The sequence below is a fragment of the Anas platyrhynchos genome, chromosome 3 (genome assembly GCF_047663525.1).
Source record: "Anas platyrhynchos isolate ZD024472 breed Pekin duck chromosome 3, IASCAAS_PekinDuck_T2T, whole genome shotgun sequence".
In the NCBI taxonomy this organism is placed as follows: Eukaryota; Metazoa; Chordata; class Aves; order Anseriformes; family Anatidae; genus Anas; species Anas platyrhynchos.
This window is the reverse complement of record NC_092589.1, coordinates 42,821,560-42,839,262: the sequence shown is the minus strand read 5'-3', so window position 1 is coordinate 42,839,262 and position 17,703 is coordinate 42,821,560. Positions and strand designations below refer to the sequence as shown.

The 17,703-nt window shown below is 40.6% G+C and overlaps 1 long non-coding RNA gene across 12 annotated transcripts in view; it reads left to right on the top strand.

The window, feature by feature from the left end:
- Positions 1–17,703, top strand: part of LOC110351925 (uncharacterized) — a 225,158-nt gene that overhangs the window by 204,536 nt on the left and 2,919 nt on the right. For all 12 annotated transcript variants that reach the window (XR_011808259.1, XR_011808260.1, XR_005264832.2 and 9 more), the window contains 2 exons: positions 16,625–16,779; positions 17,013–17,098. This is a non-coding gene — a long non-coding RNA (uncharacterized lncRNA). The remainder of the gene's footprint in view (positions 1–16,624; positions 16,780–17,012; positions 17,099–17,703) is intronic.

Genomic DNA, 17,703 nt, shown 5'->3' with positions numbered 1-17,703 from the left:
CTCACTCCCTTGACTCTCCCGGCTGCTGTGTGGCGCAGCAGTTTTTTCCCTGTCTTAAATATGCTCTCACAGAGGCGCAAAACAACATCGCTTATTGGCTCAGATTTGGAAAACAATGGGGCCCTTCCCAAACATGGGGCAGCTTCTAGATCTTTCTCACAGAAACCACCCCTATGGCCCCCCGCTACCAAAGCCTTGCCACGTAAACCCACTACACCCCTTCAGGACAATGAGGTGAAGACTTCAATCTACTTTCCGAGTCTTTATTTGTAATGTAGTTATTTTAATTAGCTATTTTAACTTTCTCATTTTCTTTAGTATAGCTAGCCACTTTTAAGCAAAGCTGTAATTCAATATAGTGCACTTTTATTACTACAGCTAAATTTCCTCTGCCCGATAATAACTGGACAGGTGGTTAGCCACCATTTTATGAGCAGTTAAACCATTTAGCACATCACCACTAGTTTTGCATTAGCACTGACCCTGGGATTCATTACATGGTTCAGCAGTACAGAAACATAATGCATTATGCCACAGTAGGGTTCACCTCAGGCTGAAATCTGCAAAATTTTCACTCTCATGTCTGTGAAAACTCAAGAGTCTTGCAAGAGGCAGAGTTACACTAGACTGCTTGTCTGTGGACCATCTCTTAATCCTTGTGATGAATTCAATGGTAGTGAAAAGTGGTGAAATGACATCAGACTGGAGTCTTCCATTCACCCCACCAGGGGAAAGATGCAGCTTGTGTGTTTGGTGTGCAGCCCCTGTTAGGAGGGTGTTTCTCATCCCAGCTTGGCTTGAGGGGAAAAAAGAAAAGACAAAAAGAAGAGGAGTAAAGGGGGGGGGGGGGTGGGAGGGGAAGAGGAAAATGTTCATTCTTTTAATCATTTGCCCCCACACGCACCAATGGAGCTTCCAGCAGTTACTGCTAACCTCGTGATGGTGTTTGTCATATAGATACGCAGCCATTAGAAATATGAGAACCATCTGGTTCCTTTCTCCTAGAGAGCAAACAGCTATCTGCCAAGGTGGGCTGAAGTCAGATGGAGTATCTCAAGATAAAAGGTTTGTTTTCTTTCTGTAGTTTCTCTCAGCCACCCAAAATAACTATTTATTTTCTTCCCTAGAGTTACTAAGTATAGCTATGTGAGGGTCTTCCTCCTAGTCCTCTTTTCTAAAACTCTGCCCTTTGCACCTTTCACCTCTTTCACCATTTCCATTTAATTCCAGCTCAGTTCAGAATTTGCCTGTGAGTAAGACAGAAAAATAGCTAAGTAGTCAAATCTGCAGTAAAGATTAATCTTGACCTATGAACTGAATTTTTAAAGGCTGTTTAATACATTTCTTTAAGAATGATGGGGATTTTGAAACTGAGAGCTGCCTCTCACTAAAGGAGGAAAAAATGCATTTCAGAGACTGCTGTTTTCAAAGACTCCTACCCCTATTTGTTAGACCCTGAGACTATTTGTTAGTCTTCTAACAAATTAGACAACTTCTCAGAACAGTCTAGTTCTTTAAAGATGATGGCTCTATGGATAATAATAAATGTAAAAGCTTTCTGGAAAATCAGTTTGACTTTTTTTTTCCAGTGGGAAGATCTGAAACTCACAGAATTGTCTTTAGGAGGCTGGGACTGAACCTGTGCCATCCTCCCTCACCAAGGCTCCTTCAGCCACTGCCTCTGGGCTCCTCCTCCTTCCTGAAGCCTAATTTTGGGAGATGCTCAGCTGAGTGCACAACAAGGCTGTTAGACACTGGCAGTGTCCCCCTGGCGCCCTACCCTTTAGAGAAACTGCAAGATACTTGACACACAGACTCCAAGAAATTTGCAAAAAGTTTTCTGGCAAGCTGAGAAACAACAGTTTACAGGATGGAAATACATGTATTGATGTTTGATTTCTTGCTGCCCAAACATAGTTTGGGGCTTCGTTTAGCCTGAGCTCAACTGCTGGTTGTTTATACAGGCTACTGGCTGTTTACATTAGGTCAATACACAGGACGGGCTGTTTATACCAGACCAGCAACAAATTCCACAGCATGGTCTGTGTCTACCACTGCTGCTCTTTTATATGTGCAGAGCTGGAAAGAAATAAAAAGTCAGCTCTGGAAATAAACAAGCAACAAACCTTCCTATGTGTGGAGTATTCCCTCTTGCCTGAGAAATGACCAGCACCATAACTTTTTAATGGTATGTTCAAAAATACACATCATGGGGAATTAGCCTGGCACATCGTGAATGGTAAATGATGGGGAAGGGTGGAGGAGAAAGCATGCAGTCCAAGCTGATGTTTGTCTCCATCTACAGGGGATGCAAAGGACATGTTGGTAAGCACTTAACTGGTCTATTTCAGCTGCAAATACAGATTTGCAGTGTGTTTTACTCAGGATGTAGCTGGCTCCAGATCCCTAGCTAAATGGAGAGATGCCTATGCTTGAGTTTTTCTCTTCTAAGTGATTCTGGGAAATCAGAAATCTCTTACTGTTTCTGGAAAATGCAGTCTTGATACTTAAATCTTTAGTTCTATATATCTTTCACTCACCTCATCAGTTCTTTTTGTGTTTGACTCTTAATTCCAAATGAATTTTGACTTTCAGTTCTGGGCCTCAGCTGCCTGTGCTTTCCCAACTGTGGCCCTAGGAAGGAGTGCAGAGGAAAAGGACATGGGTTTGAGCAATACCCACCCAAAAGAGGATTATTGCCCCTACTGCTGGTCAGCTCAACTAGCTAAAGCCTAGTCACCTATGCCTTCTTAAGAGCTGGTGAAGAGAATAGGTATCTCCTGTGGGTGTAGTTGTGTGTGTGTTTTTTTTTTTTTGTGTGTGTTTTTTTTTTCCTTCAACACAGAAATGGACTACTTCTTGTGCCCAACCCTGCCACCAGGAGAGGGCCACTTGGAAACTCTATGGTAATGTTCTCATGCCTGCCAAATCTAATTTCTCTTTGCCTCCTCTATCTTGTTTGTCACTTCCAGATGTGCATTTCTATACCTGTGGCATGCAGGATCAGATGAGTCATAACGTTAATGACAGATTTTTATTAACAGAGCAACTGGTTTAGCATAGCTGATACTATTTTTATCAAGAACTGGAGGTCTACTGGGGCTCCCCGTGCTCGCCATCAAGCTGAGAGGTGGTTTAATGAACTGCCTCCTCTACGGGTTGGCTCACACTTAATTCTGAAAAATAAATTACTGCCATGCTAGTTAGTCTGTTTTCCCTGCAATAATATCATCGGGGTGAATTTAATACGGTATCAAAGTTTTGGCTGGGTTTTATGTTTCACTTGAACCTTACTTGAATACCCCGTAGTTACAACACTGGGTCATGAGGCACCTCATTTGCCAGGTCTGCCCAAATGTAGTAGTTATTTTTTTCTTTGCCTGCCTTTGAAATCTGCCAGTTAAATAATAAAAGAAAATTATTCATGAAATAGGCAATGTTGGACACGCTCCTGACAGTTACACAAGAAGGAACTGAAGCTCTCAGGGAAACAGAAGCTCTTAAATTTTGGCAGCATTCAGTAAACTGTCTCACATTAATAAATAACTGACATAATTTTAAACTTTTTACTCCTTTACAGATGCCTCTCACTTGGCAGCTGGCCTCTTCCCAGCCAAGTCAGGAGTAAAAACTCCCAATGATTACAGCTGGCCTAAGGGTCAGAAGGCTGAGGCAGGATGCTGCAGTGCTCTGGGGGGGAGCAGAGAGCAGCAGCCACTCAGAGAAGCCCCCGCGAGTGAGAAGGTTCAGCCTGATCTTCTTTAAAAGCTTTTGCTCAGCTTTTTAATCTCAGGCCTGGATGCACTCTGTGGGGATCTGCTTCCAGCTCTGCTTTGCTGGCTCTCTTCGCTCATATTTCATTCTAAGAAAAACAAGCTGTGTGGTAGTGGCAGCTGTGTGGGTCAGATTTGGGGAGGTGAGGTGTGCATCCAGGCAAATCAATACTTGCCAGAGGGGATAAGGCGGCCATACCTTCCTTTTCCTTTCCCCTAAATCAGCCCCCCTCAACCCATGTGTACACAGTCTCACACGTTGTGAGATGATGTTGTTGTGCAGCTGTTAGTGCTGCATCCACTTCTCAGTGCCTGCGGACTTCAGGGGGAAGGAAAAATGTTCCTTGCACTTTATAGACCTGTAGCTGGTGTGCAAGGGTAGAGACACACCTATACCAGGCAGAATAAAAATCCCACTCCAGTATTTAAACCTCAAGTTGTAGTCTCAGTGTTGTCTTTTCCCAGTCTTCCCCTCCCCCGCCTAAAAAAAAAAAAAAAAAAGGCTAAATTTAGGTAAAGATCGAAAGAGGTTCCAGGGTGGTTCCTGGTTTTGCCTGAAAATTCACAGTGTCCCAGTTAGGTGGCACCTCCTGATATCACCCTCAAGGAATTTCTTCTGTGTTGTGCAGGATTGAGCCTGCAGCTCATATACTGGCCTTTTGGTTCAATGTGAATTTGGAGAAATCTGGGATTTGAACCATAGTAACTGAAGCAGAAATTTGCCCTTAGCAAATGTGCTACTGTTTCATAGGGCTCTTTACTCGCTTGTTTAATGTAACAAATGCACCAGTTTTCTAACAACAATTTTAAAAGCCATTCATCAATAAATCCATTGGGCTGCTTGGCTTGTGTTACATGCCACTGATTAACTACCATTAAATTAGCAGTTAGTGTAATCAGATATAAACATTCCTTTGTGGCTAAGCTGTTAAACTTTTTTCCTTTTTACAATTGCATGTAACACATGTCGGCACGAGACAGACTCAGTAATTTCACATTACTGCAGCTAAATTATGTTTGTGGGCTCCAGAAACGCTTCTGGTGCTACCAGGCTCGTAAACACCTACCTGGCAGGGAAAAGCTACAACTTCTGCCCCAGAGCACTGGGAGTTTAACAGAATTCAGCATAGTACAGTGACTGAATTTATTGCATAAATCTATGCATTGGCTACGAACAAGCAATTGATACGAGGAGTTCAGAACAGATTTGCTGCCCTTCTCAGCTGATTTTTGCCCTGGATCGTGTTATTAATGAGTGTAAGTCAGCACCCAGCTTGCTATGAGAGGTCATGAAAGAAAGGTAGACATCTGGAGTTTAAAAGGAGAGCAGTGTAACTCTGTGTGGTTTTCAGATCTAGGAACCAAATGTAGTAGGAACCAATCCATGCTGTAGTAGTCAAAAGTAAATCCTGATTTCTCAAAAGGAGAAATTTCTTCCATGTTTATTTATAGAGTAGAATTAACTATATTTTATGTGTAGCTCTGCAGCCTCTCAATTTCTATGCATTTGGATAAATCTTGTATAGACAGAAGCAAAATACACAGCTGCAGTGATACTCAGTCATTTTCTTATATGCCTGCGCAGTACAGAACACAGGAAAATTATTACTTGAAGTAGCAGAGCCAATGTTAAATCACAAAAAATAACTAGAAAAAAAAGTTACCATCACAGCTTTTCATTCCCTCACAATGCAAGAGAATAACTAGAGCTTGTAGCACACCCAAAAGAGGAGTAAAGTTATCTTTAGACCCTCCCTTCCCTCCTCCTGTCCCCTCCCCCCCCCCAAAAAAAAAAAAAGCTATGGACAGAATTTTTAAAGGTTGGGATAGTGGGCTTTGGATTTTAGTTAGTTAGTTGTCTGTATTAATTATGATAACATCTAAGTGAGTAAAATATTATTGTTCTGACTTTTAGATATTTATATTAAGATTTATTTATTTATATATTTATTTATATTATGTTTGCTTATCATTATGCGTAAAAACTGGCACCAACAAATATTGGTATAAATATTTTGCAAGTTGGAAACTGAAATACTAGACGAACTGTTTTAAAATTCAGTTTTGTATCTTTAAGAAAATATAACATTTGAAACATATCATTCTTTTTTTCTTTTATTCTTTTTTTCCCTCCCTCCCCATTTTAGTTGTACTGCTTGGAAATTCTTTTTCTGTCATTTGCTCTCACAGAAACTTGTAGTTCCTCAAGCTGTATTCAAAATGCTTTCCTGAATTGTCAGCCTTGAAATATGGAAAAAAAAAGTGACAATTCAGCCTAATTGCATGTGCTGTTATTATCCTAGGTTTGATGATTTGAGAAACATGTGATACAAATTTCTTGGGTTTCTAAAACCTAAATAGTAAGACACTCTCCAAACTTATTCTCCCTCATTCTATGAGAAAAACTAATCTATATGGTTGCTCTTAATATTTTCTTCAGGCGTGTAAACCTGTAGAAACTGGACTAGTGTGTTGACTCCCTCAATTAACTTTAATCTAATATCCTGCCTATTTAAATTAGAGTAAACATTGGTGTATAGGGTTAAGGGAAAGAGTTGAACTGAAAAAGATTTATTTAAGGATTAGTGTAGTAGCTAAATTAGAATTAAATCCAGGAAGTAAACATCCCAGCAATGCAAGTTGTGGGAAACAAGAGACCACAGCAAAGATCAGCGGTTTGAAACAATAATGTGCCACCATGGTAAAAGAAAGGCAGAAGGGGAGTAACAAGTAAATCAAGCGTTACTGTACAAATAAGACTCTAAGCCTATTACTTGCCACACAGGTTGTTGGGAAACTCCTAATTAAGTGTGATGGAAATAAATGTGTATCCTCCCTATCTTTCTCATTGCTTTGCTTAGCTGAAACACATTGGGAACCAAAACACCCAGAGCAAGTAAAACTCAAGAAAAGGATAAACATGTAGAAACACCTCTGAAGGTATAGAAATAATTTGTTGTCAGAACTGCTACAACACCTAGCAAGAGTTTGCTAGAGCCTTTAGATGATAATATGAGCCAAACAAGCAGCTTCTCCCTACAGCATTAGGAACCATATTTGCCTGGTGCATTAGTGCAAGGAAGTCTTCTCAAACTTCGAAGAGACTTTTGTCTTTGTTCCATCCAGAAATAACACAGTGCTTTAAATGGGACATGGCTGGGCCCCCTGATTTCAGTTTCCCCTGCAAGGTGGCAGCTATGCTAGCAGGTGGCCCTGCAAGTTGGTTCAGCTATGCCATGCTGATACAGAGACTTCTTTGAAGGGCTCAGTTCAATGCAAGTCTTCTCTGTCCTGCCACTTGCTGAAGGCTTTAGGGCAGCTGTGGGCTTGCTCCATGGGTCTGTGAGCTGGCCAGAGGTTAGTCTACATGTATCTTTATCCTGTATGAAAAGGAATGGTTAAGATTTAAGTATAGTCCTAAGTGAAGCATCTCACACCCAGGGGCCCTCTGCATACCCAATGCTAAAAGGAGACGACTACATTGTCAGATTCAGGAAAGCTGCCTCCAGAGTTCAAATAAAAATACTAAGCCTGACTCTAGGTATTCATTTGCTTAGTGTTAATTGAAACAGAAACATGCCATCTACTGAATTACCACTTTCAGACCTGATTTTTTGTTGGCAATTGGCCTTCCAGATATTAATTTGACCAAATTCTACTGAATTGATGACAAAAATCTGACACAAATCTAGTCTGGGGTAGTATGACTGAAGGTCACTGGCTGACTAATTTATAAATTAGCAAAGGGCCTGCTCATTCAATAAACGCAGCTTTAACTTTTTTCTTATAACCCAACAGAGTCAGCAGATGTCAGATGTTTTATTTGCTATCAATATTAATTGGCAGAAAAGTTAGCCTCTTGCCACAGTGTTGCTTGAGACAAGTTGTGTATGGCTGCTGGGGGCTGAGCAGCCATGAGGGCTTGATGCGAGGCCTGGCAGCCATCCGGCCAGGGCTGGGAGCACATGTGAGTTGATCTGCTCCAGCAGAACACACAGATTGCTTCCCAGCCACGTATATAACTCAGGTTTTAATCGTTTTGGCAGTTCCTTTACACTTTAGACCCCCAAAAGACTGAAATGATCCAGCCAGCTTATTCCAAAGGAAAATGTCTGCATTTTAGTAATGCAGGCCTCTCACATGAGCTATTGTCTTGCAAAGGCAGGCAGCTTAGCATTTCATCTTTCTGACTAAAGCAGCTTTTAACAAGCTCTTTCTTGGCAAAAGGTTTTGGAATTAACGATGGCTGAAACACACCATGTGTCTCAGCAGCATACTTTGCATGAACTGGCACCCTGCTTGGCAGGAGATGCAAAGAAATGCTGGGCCAGGGTTGACGTGGACCTTTGCAGTGCCTCTGTGAAGGGGCTGGTGGGGGGAGAACTGCAGCTTTGCTGCTCATGCTGCCTTTCCTCAACAGGCAGGGCATGGTTTATGGGGGGAGATGGAGCTCAGCACCCACCCTCAGGCCTGAGGAGCCCTCCTGCACATGGCCAACACGAGCCACCCAGCCCTGCATGCTCACTGTTCCCCCATCTATGACCCCAGTTAGGATCAGGCATATATCCATTCCTAGTCACATTGGGCCATCTGTTTTAAGGGTTTGTTGCTCTTTTTCACAGTGCATGGTGTCTCACTCTGGGAGTAGTACCCCTGGCCCACCATCGATACTTTCCTCACACCTAGCAGTTTTGCATTTTTCTGGCAACACTGGAGAGCTTAGGCCCGTTATCAGTCCTTTCATCAGATGGTGGGGAAGAGAAGTCTTTTTATAAGCATGAACCAGACCTGGTATGCATACTAATGGCAAAATCTGTCCATAAATCAATTCAGTGAGGTACCATGGCATCTAAATAATTTAATTCTGCTGAATTTGAGTCGTGAATAGTTACAAGAGGCTGCTAGGTTTCAAACAGAGTGCAAAGAGAAAGCACAGAGTATGATTGCAAGGCTAAGTCCTATATACCAGTTTCTGAAAATTGCATCTGGAGCAATCTCAACTGAGACACTTACTGGGCACTTTGGGCCTGTCTGCACCATTTTCTGGCATCCTGGCAGGCCCTTCCAAAACATATCTGTTTGCATATTTATACTATTTAGGCCGATGTAGTTTGCTGCCTCTGCCAATGTCTGCTATATCACCAGCTTACCAGTAGCTCAGCTAGGGGAAATTTTTGTTTTTATAGCAACAGAAACCTTCCATTAACCTGGCAGCACCACCTTTGGCACTGTTTGCTGGTACTGGTTCTATGGTCTGGTTCCTTGTGTGCCTACAACATCACTTGTGCTGGTTGGAGGCAGATGATTTAGCAGTAGTGAGATGGGGTGGCCAGGGCAGGAGAAAGAAATGTTGCATCTGTGGTTGGGCTCTCTTACAGTGAGACTGTGATGAAGAACCCATGCAACTCAGGGAGACTTTTTCCATTGACATCAACAGATTTTTGGAGCGTGTCTTTATACAGGAAATGGGGAAAAAGCTAATTTACTTGCAGTGTCTTACAGCCCATTGCATTAATCCTGTATATGTATCTATCTATCTATAAATTGCATCCGAGTAGTGGTTTCCTCCCCTTGTTTAAATAAATTTAACTGCCCAGCTTCTGAATTCCCCATCAGAAGAATCCACATCAGCTGGTCCTATTTGTTGAAAAGTCAGCAGGAATGTTTCAGCCGGCGTGGGATATTAATGTAGGAAGCCAATGCTGGGTCGGTTCTCCTTGTTCTTGTTACTGGCTATAGAGTTTCACAGCCTGGGATATTAGTAAATATTTATGTTTAATTACTTTCACTTAAGAAAAACAACCACAGCCAAGAAAACTACAGAGCAATTTAATGGGTTTTAACTTGCCACACTAAACCGCCTTCTTAAACATAATGAATTATATGAAGTCATCCGGTTTCAGACTCTCTTAAAGAGGTAATTTAATTCAAATAAGGTTGCATATTACTAGCTTCAGTGTCTGAAAACATTTATAGTGCCAGTAACTGTTCCATTGCCCTGGGTTATTCTGCAGCCCGAAAGACAATAACAAGCTAAGCTTAGAAAAGTGTGCTGTGGTTTGGTATAACTGATAGATGAAATTGCTAGGTTTGTTGCCTCAGGCAAGAAATGCTGGATGAGTGTGTTGGAGTCTCCTTGTACGTAAGACAGTCTGGGTTAAAACAAAAACGGGAAAGTAAATAAGGCATTAGCTGCTCAGCAGCATTGTTTTTAAATCTTTTCCACACAAAAACAGCTTGCAAAATAACCGTGGGCTTCTTTCCTCTGGGTCCTAGCTAAAATGCTGCCTTTCTTACACATATGTGGTGATTAAGTTCAGGAACATGTCCTTCGGTTCATTGTTGCATTACAAAATAGAGACACTTCTGTTTTCCAGCACCACTGTGGAGCTCATATTCAGGGAGAAAATAAGAGGGAAAATCAGAGGGAAAAGAGCTGTACCACTCTTTTTCCCCTGACAGGTAACTAATAGAAGGAAGTAAAGAAAAATACCTCTACTCTTCTATCCAGAGATCTGCAAGTGCTGAGCTATATGTAGGATTAGGAACATTCATCAGGATATTTATTTTTTTTTCCCCAAGAGACAAACAGTTATCATTTGTTTGAGTTTGGCAGTTAAGAGCCAGAAGATTTTGCCATAAAGGCTGTAAAACTTTGTGAGGCTTTCAGTGTCCTTTAAATTGTCCTTTAAAGTAATTGCATACTCTAGACCTCCTTATGGGGCTTAAGGGCTTTATTTGCCTAGGACAATTGCACACCTTGTGAAAAAACAAAAAAGCTGTAATCCATATCCCAAGCCAACTTTCCAGATGTTGTTTTCTGAACTTGCTAAGGCTGCTAGATGTTGATTGTTAAGGATGTAGTCTGCTTGCATGTCTCTTAACATGTTAGACAGAAGATGCACAGGGAGAGGCCATGTATTCTTTATGTTTCTGGGGAGTTTGATACACAACTCATATTTTGCAACTTTACTCATCTATTATTAGCACATATATTGAGTACAAACTGAGGAAAGATCGCTGCTGTAGAAATTGCTGCAAGTGGAATAAACAGTCTACAGATTAACTATGTATATAAAGTATGCAATCGCACTTTAACCGTTCACTATGACTAGTTGTAATAATAATACTTCGACAATTTTGGAATAGGCCTGTAAGCAAAGGGAGCATTTGGTGGAACTAGCTTTGACTGCTGAGTTCATGGGATCCCAGTGAAATTATGGTTTAAGGTTATTTGACACTGTTTTCGAGTTGCGTTTTAGTTCAGATGCTTTTTCCTAATGATTAAAGTTTTACCTGAGAACACATTCGTGCCACTTTAGCCTTGAAGGAATTCCATGCATTTCAAGTAGACTGATTAAAGAGCAATCAGTAAAAAGGTTATAATATCAGCTTTTGGATTGTTTAAAATGCTTGAAGATAGCTTTGCAGAATGAAAAGGAGTTTCTTTTAATTAACGGGCTTGTAGGAAAGGGACTGTCTCCTTCCAGGAGTCACACAGCATCTGGCTGAATGGAAGCATAAGCTTGCTGCCTCTGCAAACTACATGAGTACATTAATTAGGTCTGACTGCAAGCTCTCTAATTCCATTGACATCCAACTAGCTCTAACCACTAATTAATTACATGGTTTAAAGTTTTACTCTCATAATGCACAAGTCACCCCTGGGAGAACATTTCTGAAAATGCTTGATGAAGGCGTGATCTCTTCTTCTTTAAAAGAAGATTTGTATAAAGTTGCTTAGGTGTTCTTACAGAAGACTTCTGATAGAATTAAAGGGGAATGTAGAGCAATGGAAAGACATCCTTCATTAGAAAGGATTACATCTAAACCTTTCAAGAAGACTGATGTTTTTCTTTCAGTTCAAGCTTGTGCCAGTTGAATGTAGCTTAGAGACTGTTTCTGGACAGGATCTAGTAAAAAAGCCTGAGATCACTAAGGCAATTGAGCACGTTGAGCAGAAAATTTTCATTGTTCTCTGTTACATTTTTACTGTGTCTAAAAAACAGTATTCGCTTCTACAGGTACTTAGACTTCTTCTAGGAGAACTAATTTCATTTAAGCTCATGGTCAGTAATAAGTCTGGAAATTAAACCATTAATTTTAATTTAGTAAATGCACGTGTACATTAAATTTTATTGCTTTGTCTGAATTTAAAAGGGCAAAAGTAGGACAACTTCAGGCCAGTGCAAACTTGCAGGTGTCTGTACTTTACTGCTCACCAAGAACAGCTCAGTGTCACTAAAATAAATTTCAGTACTGCATGTCACCAAAACAGAACAGAAGGGTTTCAGGAAGATTTGGATAAAGCTTTTGGACTATAGCATTTTTATTTATTTATATATTAATTTATTTATTTTGTGTGGGATCCTCTCATGTAAAGACCCAGCATCTGCAAAGTCCACAACAGACTTCTGACAGTGCATGACCATTGCAATCAGTAATGACACAGATTTCAGAAGTCCAGAAAATTGCTGCCAAATCTTGATAAATGTAAAGATCTATTGAGCAATATATAAATGTATTAAAGCATAATAAGAATGAACCAAAGCCAAGAATATCTCAATTTTTTCAAAGGCTTCCAAACATTTTATGTGTCGTAAGATCATATGCAGAGTTAAGGCATCACATTTCAAGTTAAAGTCAGACATTTAGCTGTAACTTTGGATGTATGGGTTGGAATCAAACACATTTTCACATTACTTGAGTTTAGGCTTTCTTTGTGTTTTTATGTTCCTGTTAAAAAGAAAGGAAATCCCCGATACCAAGACAAGTAATCTGTGTTCTGAGCCAATAAATCATCAGGGAATTTGAAGCAGGTAGATTGTAAGAGGCCCATTTAGGATTCTGAAAAGCAATGGGTGAATTTAAGAGGATCTTAACAAGAGTTGCAGGTGCTCAGCTCTTAGGACGAGGTCATTTCCCAAGTGTTGGCACCATGACAAAGATGGAAGTTGGAATGGTTCTTCTAATTCACAAACCAGTAATATATACTCCTTAACTGGAAATGGCTGAAAAGATACCTGTGGAATGCATGCAGTACCCAAACACATCCTAAATACTGCAGACAAGCCTCAGCATTATTAAAATAATAGATGCAAATAAGAACCTGCTAGCCAGTAAACAACAGCTCCTTTCCAACCCTTATCTTTGGGTTACACGTTTGATAATAGAGATGTCCTGTGGCTTTGGTAGCATCCCAACTGCAGAAACAAACACACACGATCAACAGTGCCAATGCATGCCATTTGTACTTCATTTGAACAAGAATTCCCCAGGTGGAAACTAAGGAGAATGGAAAGACTGAGACATCTCTCAGCCTTCTAGGAAAGTGTAACTTTGGCAACATCTCCAGCTGTGGCCAGGCCTAAGACACCCTCTAAAATCACCTAAGATTCCTTGTTTGTCTCCTCGTCTATCTTTGTGGTCACAGTAATATAATTCAATACAAATTCCCTTGAATAAATGTACAAACAAGACCAAGTATTTTACATTTCAAATGGATCATCATTAAGGTTTCAAGCTGTCAATAGGACCAGCACAGGAAAATGTTATTATTAGACCTGAAAGTCTTCAAGGGAATGTGTGAGAAGAATGGCTAATATCAGGGGACTGGTAATCTGTTCCTAGCCGGCTTTTAATTCTGCTTAGGAAACATGAATGGTTTTGAGTGTTGAATGAAGAAGCAAGCTATGGAACCCGCACCATGCATTTAAACTACAGCTGGCTGGAATATTATATGCCCGAAGGCAACGTTTTTAAGTTCAAAGGTAAACATTTTTTTTTAGAAAGAAAATTAGTTGTACAGCATATTTGATTTAGGATACCTCTGCGTAGTCCAACTTTTAATTGAAATGTATTAAAATAATAACTTTACTTTCCCTGACAGCATGCAGTTTCCTAGAGAGCTGAATGCTTACTAGTAAACATCAGTCCTCTGGGCCAGGTCTAGAAGACAGAGGTCAGAACTCCTATAAGTTAATATTTTTCAAGGCACTCTGAAGACTTCCTATTACCTACCCAATGTAAATTGTTTACAGCCTGTTCCGAAGAGGAACTCCCTTGCAGTACTTTGGCCATGCCTGTAAACTGATAAAAAACCTCTCCCTGGAAACTTCCCCTGCTGAACCTCACCATAATATTTTACTGTCTTCGATCCTGTCTGTATGCACAGGGATCCTTTCTGGTGAAAATGCAGGCAATAAATATTGCTCAGTAAGGAGAGGTTGATGCACTGAACCACATCAGGAGTGACTGTGGCATTTTGTAGTTCTTGCTGGTGAATTAAAAGAGTAAAGGGAACCTTCCAATGCTGCTCCAAATGGCAGCACACACTGACCTGCAAAGCTGTCACATAAAATTTGAATTTGCATGTGATTTCAGACATTTTAGAATGACCTGGTCAGATTGGTCAGATTTTATTTCTTATAATTCTGGGCTTTTTTTTTTTTTTTTTTTTTTTTTTTTTAGTTAAAGTAAGCTTTTTAAAAGTGAGGAAAACCTATGCTGCACAATGAGGTATTGAGAACCATGTGTTCCATGGTACAGAAAGATATGTTATGATTCTTATCTTCATGAGACTGTGAAAAAATAGTTCTTTGTCCTCAAACTCATTAAAAAGTTATTTAATAAAGAACTTGAAACCATTATCAATATTTACAAAAGAAATGCTTGAGAGCTGAGTTATGTGTTTTGAAATTCACAGAAGGCTCAGTGCATTGGAGCAACAATATACGTGATAGGAAGTATAGCTGACATTTTCCAAATATAAAAACCAGATGATGGAAGGTTTAATTTCTGTGAATTGGAGCAGTAGCTGAGAGCCTACCAATCTCTCAGGAATATTTTCAGCCCATTGGGGTGCTCAAAGAATACAAAATGCTCAGCGTTTCTGGAAAAACAGTTGAGATCAACATGACTGTGCTAGATTCAAATGTGGCTCCAGACCTTGACCTAGATTTGAGGACTAAAGCATTTTTAAGTTATTTTCCCCTAATAACAGCATTAAAAAAATAATCTCAGAACAGATAGAAACAAATTATCAAGGAATATTTTATGAAGGAAAGATGAAGTGTTTTGTTAAACAAGTAGACAGCTTTTCTACTTGCAAAACAACACTGTTGACTTTATTGGCTGGTAGTTATTATGATTTAGAGAAAGACTGCCATAAAAACACCCTGCAAAGTTTGCATTTGACTGAGGATACACCCACAAGGCATCTGCAAAATGCTCTGACAAAAAAACCTCCATAGAGGGATGTAGTCATTAACCCCCCTCTAGAAGCACTAGTTCCCCAAATTCAGCTGTTTAATGGTCTTTAGAGCCTGAAAAATCCTCAGGTATCGTTTTGAACCTTAACCTAGAGGTGTCTAAGCCCTGTGGCATGTCAGCCTCTGCCAGACAAAGCTGCTGCAGGGTGCTCCCGTTCCTCAGGATGCGTGCAGAACCCGTGCAGGTGGGAGCACCCAGCATTGCGCTCTTGCTCCGTCATCCAGCTGCCTCCCTGCATCGTGGGGAGGGCCGGTCTCTGCAACTATCCTTGGGGCTCAGCTGGCCTCACACGGAGCTCTGTGTTGCCCCTGTGTCCGTGAGTCAGTGCACTTAGTTTCCCAAAGCCGACATCAGCAAACTGTCTTTCAAATCCACCTTTTGTGTTCTTAGACTTGGATGTGCCATAGCTGCTGGAAATGCATGTGCTGCATGTCTCTGTCTTCTCTTCTGCTCAACATTTTTTTGAACCAGGGACCAATTCCAAATTCTCTTATGCAGTGGTTGATAAAAAAACACTGCAGTACAAAATAGTTTATGTAATAATTATTAATATAGGGCCTAATCTGAGTAGGCATGATGGAGGGAATCCCATATGTGAGTAGTTATTCTCATGCAGAGTACTGCAGCAAGAGGAGAGGGATGAGGGACAGACTCTGGTCAGGCAGCAGAAGGATCTAGGTCTCCTGCATCACAGGTTACAATCCTAGCCACCAAGTTACATGACAAGGTCACAGTCCAGAGCCTTGGTCTCTGATTTTTCACAGGATCCTCCTGCCTAGGAGTGTTTCAGGGTCTGAATCCCAAGTGCCGAGACATCTCTTTTTAACTGTAAACAGGGCACCTAACTCTATATTGCTCTCTGTTCTCACTGATGACCTTAAGCAGTTCTTTTCTCAGCCTAATGGTTGTCCTGAGCTCATTTTGTAAGCAATTCTTGTTCCTAGGATACCCGGCCTCTTCTGGTGCATGACATGAAGATGCAAACCCTGCAAGTGATGGTACACTGTGCAGTTGGATGTTGCAATGCCGAAGTTCCTCTTGTACAGACCTAAGAACCTCATTCTAGTCTTGTTCAGATCAGTATCACTCAAAAATATGGGACCAGCACTGAAGCATAATCCAGAAATATTAAGTACTGTGTTAAGTCAGTAAGAACAACTACAGCCTAGGGCAGGAGCCCTGTACAAGCACAGTGATGCTGTAGTGCATATGTACTCAGTATTACTACCTGAGTATTTATGTCTGAAAAGTCTCATCCAGCATCCAGTTGCACACAGAAATGTCCAATTAGCAAAAATAGTTATGAGAGATGTGCATCTACATGATCTGTAAAAATCCTGACCTGTTTTTGTGTGTAAACCCTGAAGTGTTTTTAAGCACTCTGCCTTTAGCTGGCAGTTGTTTTTTACACATTTTGTAGTTGATGCTGTATTTTTTTCTATCATGAGTATCCTTCATTGCTCTTACTGTCAGGGTTATACATTTCCTACGCTAGAGCAACCATTGGTTTAAAAATATTCAGACTGAAAACTGAAAGAAAAAATCGCATATTTAATTGTTAATGTGTCATTACATTCCAGGGACTTTAAATCCATACTTCAGGAGGCCGGAAAATCATCTATCTGGAGTGAAGAGATGGCAACAGGTCACCAAATGGGTGCAGCCAGAAGCATCACAGCAGAAGGTGGAAGCCTGACCTCCAAGCACATCAGTTTTCACAGCAGTTTCTGACTTGGTGAGGCATTCTATCAATATCCTAAGGCTGATCTTGAAGCAGCAGTTGGTTGAGTTGTAATCCGTACATCTGGAAACAGCTTGAGAATCACAGAGAATATGTGCAGAGGAGGCTGCTCCTATATTTGTGTCCCATGTGTTTGCTTTTATTTGATTTTGTATTTGGGTGGGAAAGGAAAAGAGGAAATTCTATGACATTTTCACATGCCTTTTTTTTTTTTTTTTTTTTTTTAGTGACTCTGAGAAACAATTCAAACATCTTGTTTATTCAAATGAGAGGCTGTGAAATGACCTGACATCTTTCCTGGATGCGGTTTCAGGTATTCTCATAGAAAGTACCATGTAATGACACTCAAATCTCTGACAAAATCTACTATGATTGTCCTTCCAACATCCTTGGGGATCGGTTGATAGCAAAGGCAAAGGAAGAAATTACAGATTCAGGTCTTCTTTTTTTTTTTTTTGCCGTGTTTTTGCAAACTGGTAGATTGCAAGAAATCATTTTCTCTGCACAAAATACTCGACTCCTAATCCTTCCTATTGCTCTGTGTTGCTGAAACAAGTGAGAGTCAGACAACCTCCTTCTGTACCTCTTCAGTCTGGCCCTTGCATTTTTGTCCTGATTTTAATCCAAAACACTTTAGGCCCTCTAAAAAACTACTGCTGCTGCAAAGGATTTTATGGCCTGGCAAAATATCAGCATTGGTATCTTCTAAAACCACATATAAAAACTCACAGATCCTAAAGCTCTTAAAGACTATGGAAACAGAGTAATTAAAATCAAAACACTGGTGGTGATTAATTATGCCTGGATTAACAAAATGCCAGCTTTTGATAATTGTCCTGGGGGTCAGGAGGAAATGAATCAGCACTGCCCTGCTGGAAGTGGCTCAGGCCACCGTGGTCCTCAAAGCCCAGAGGATGA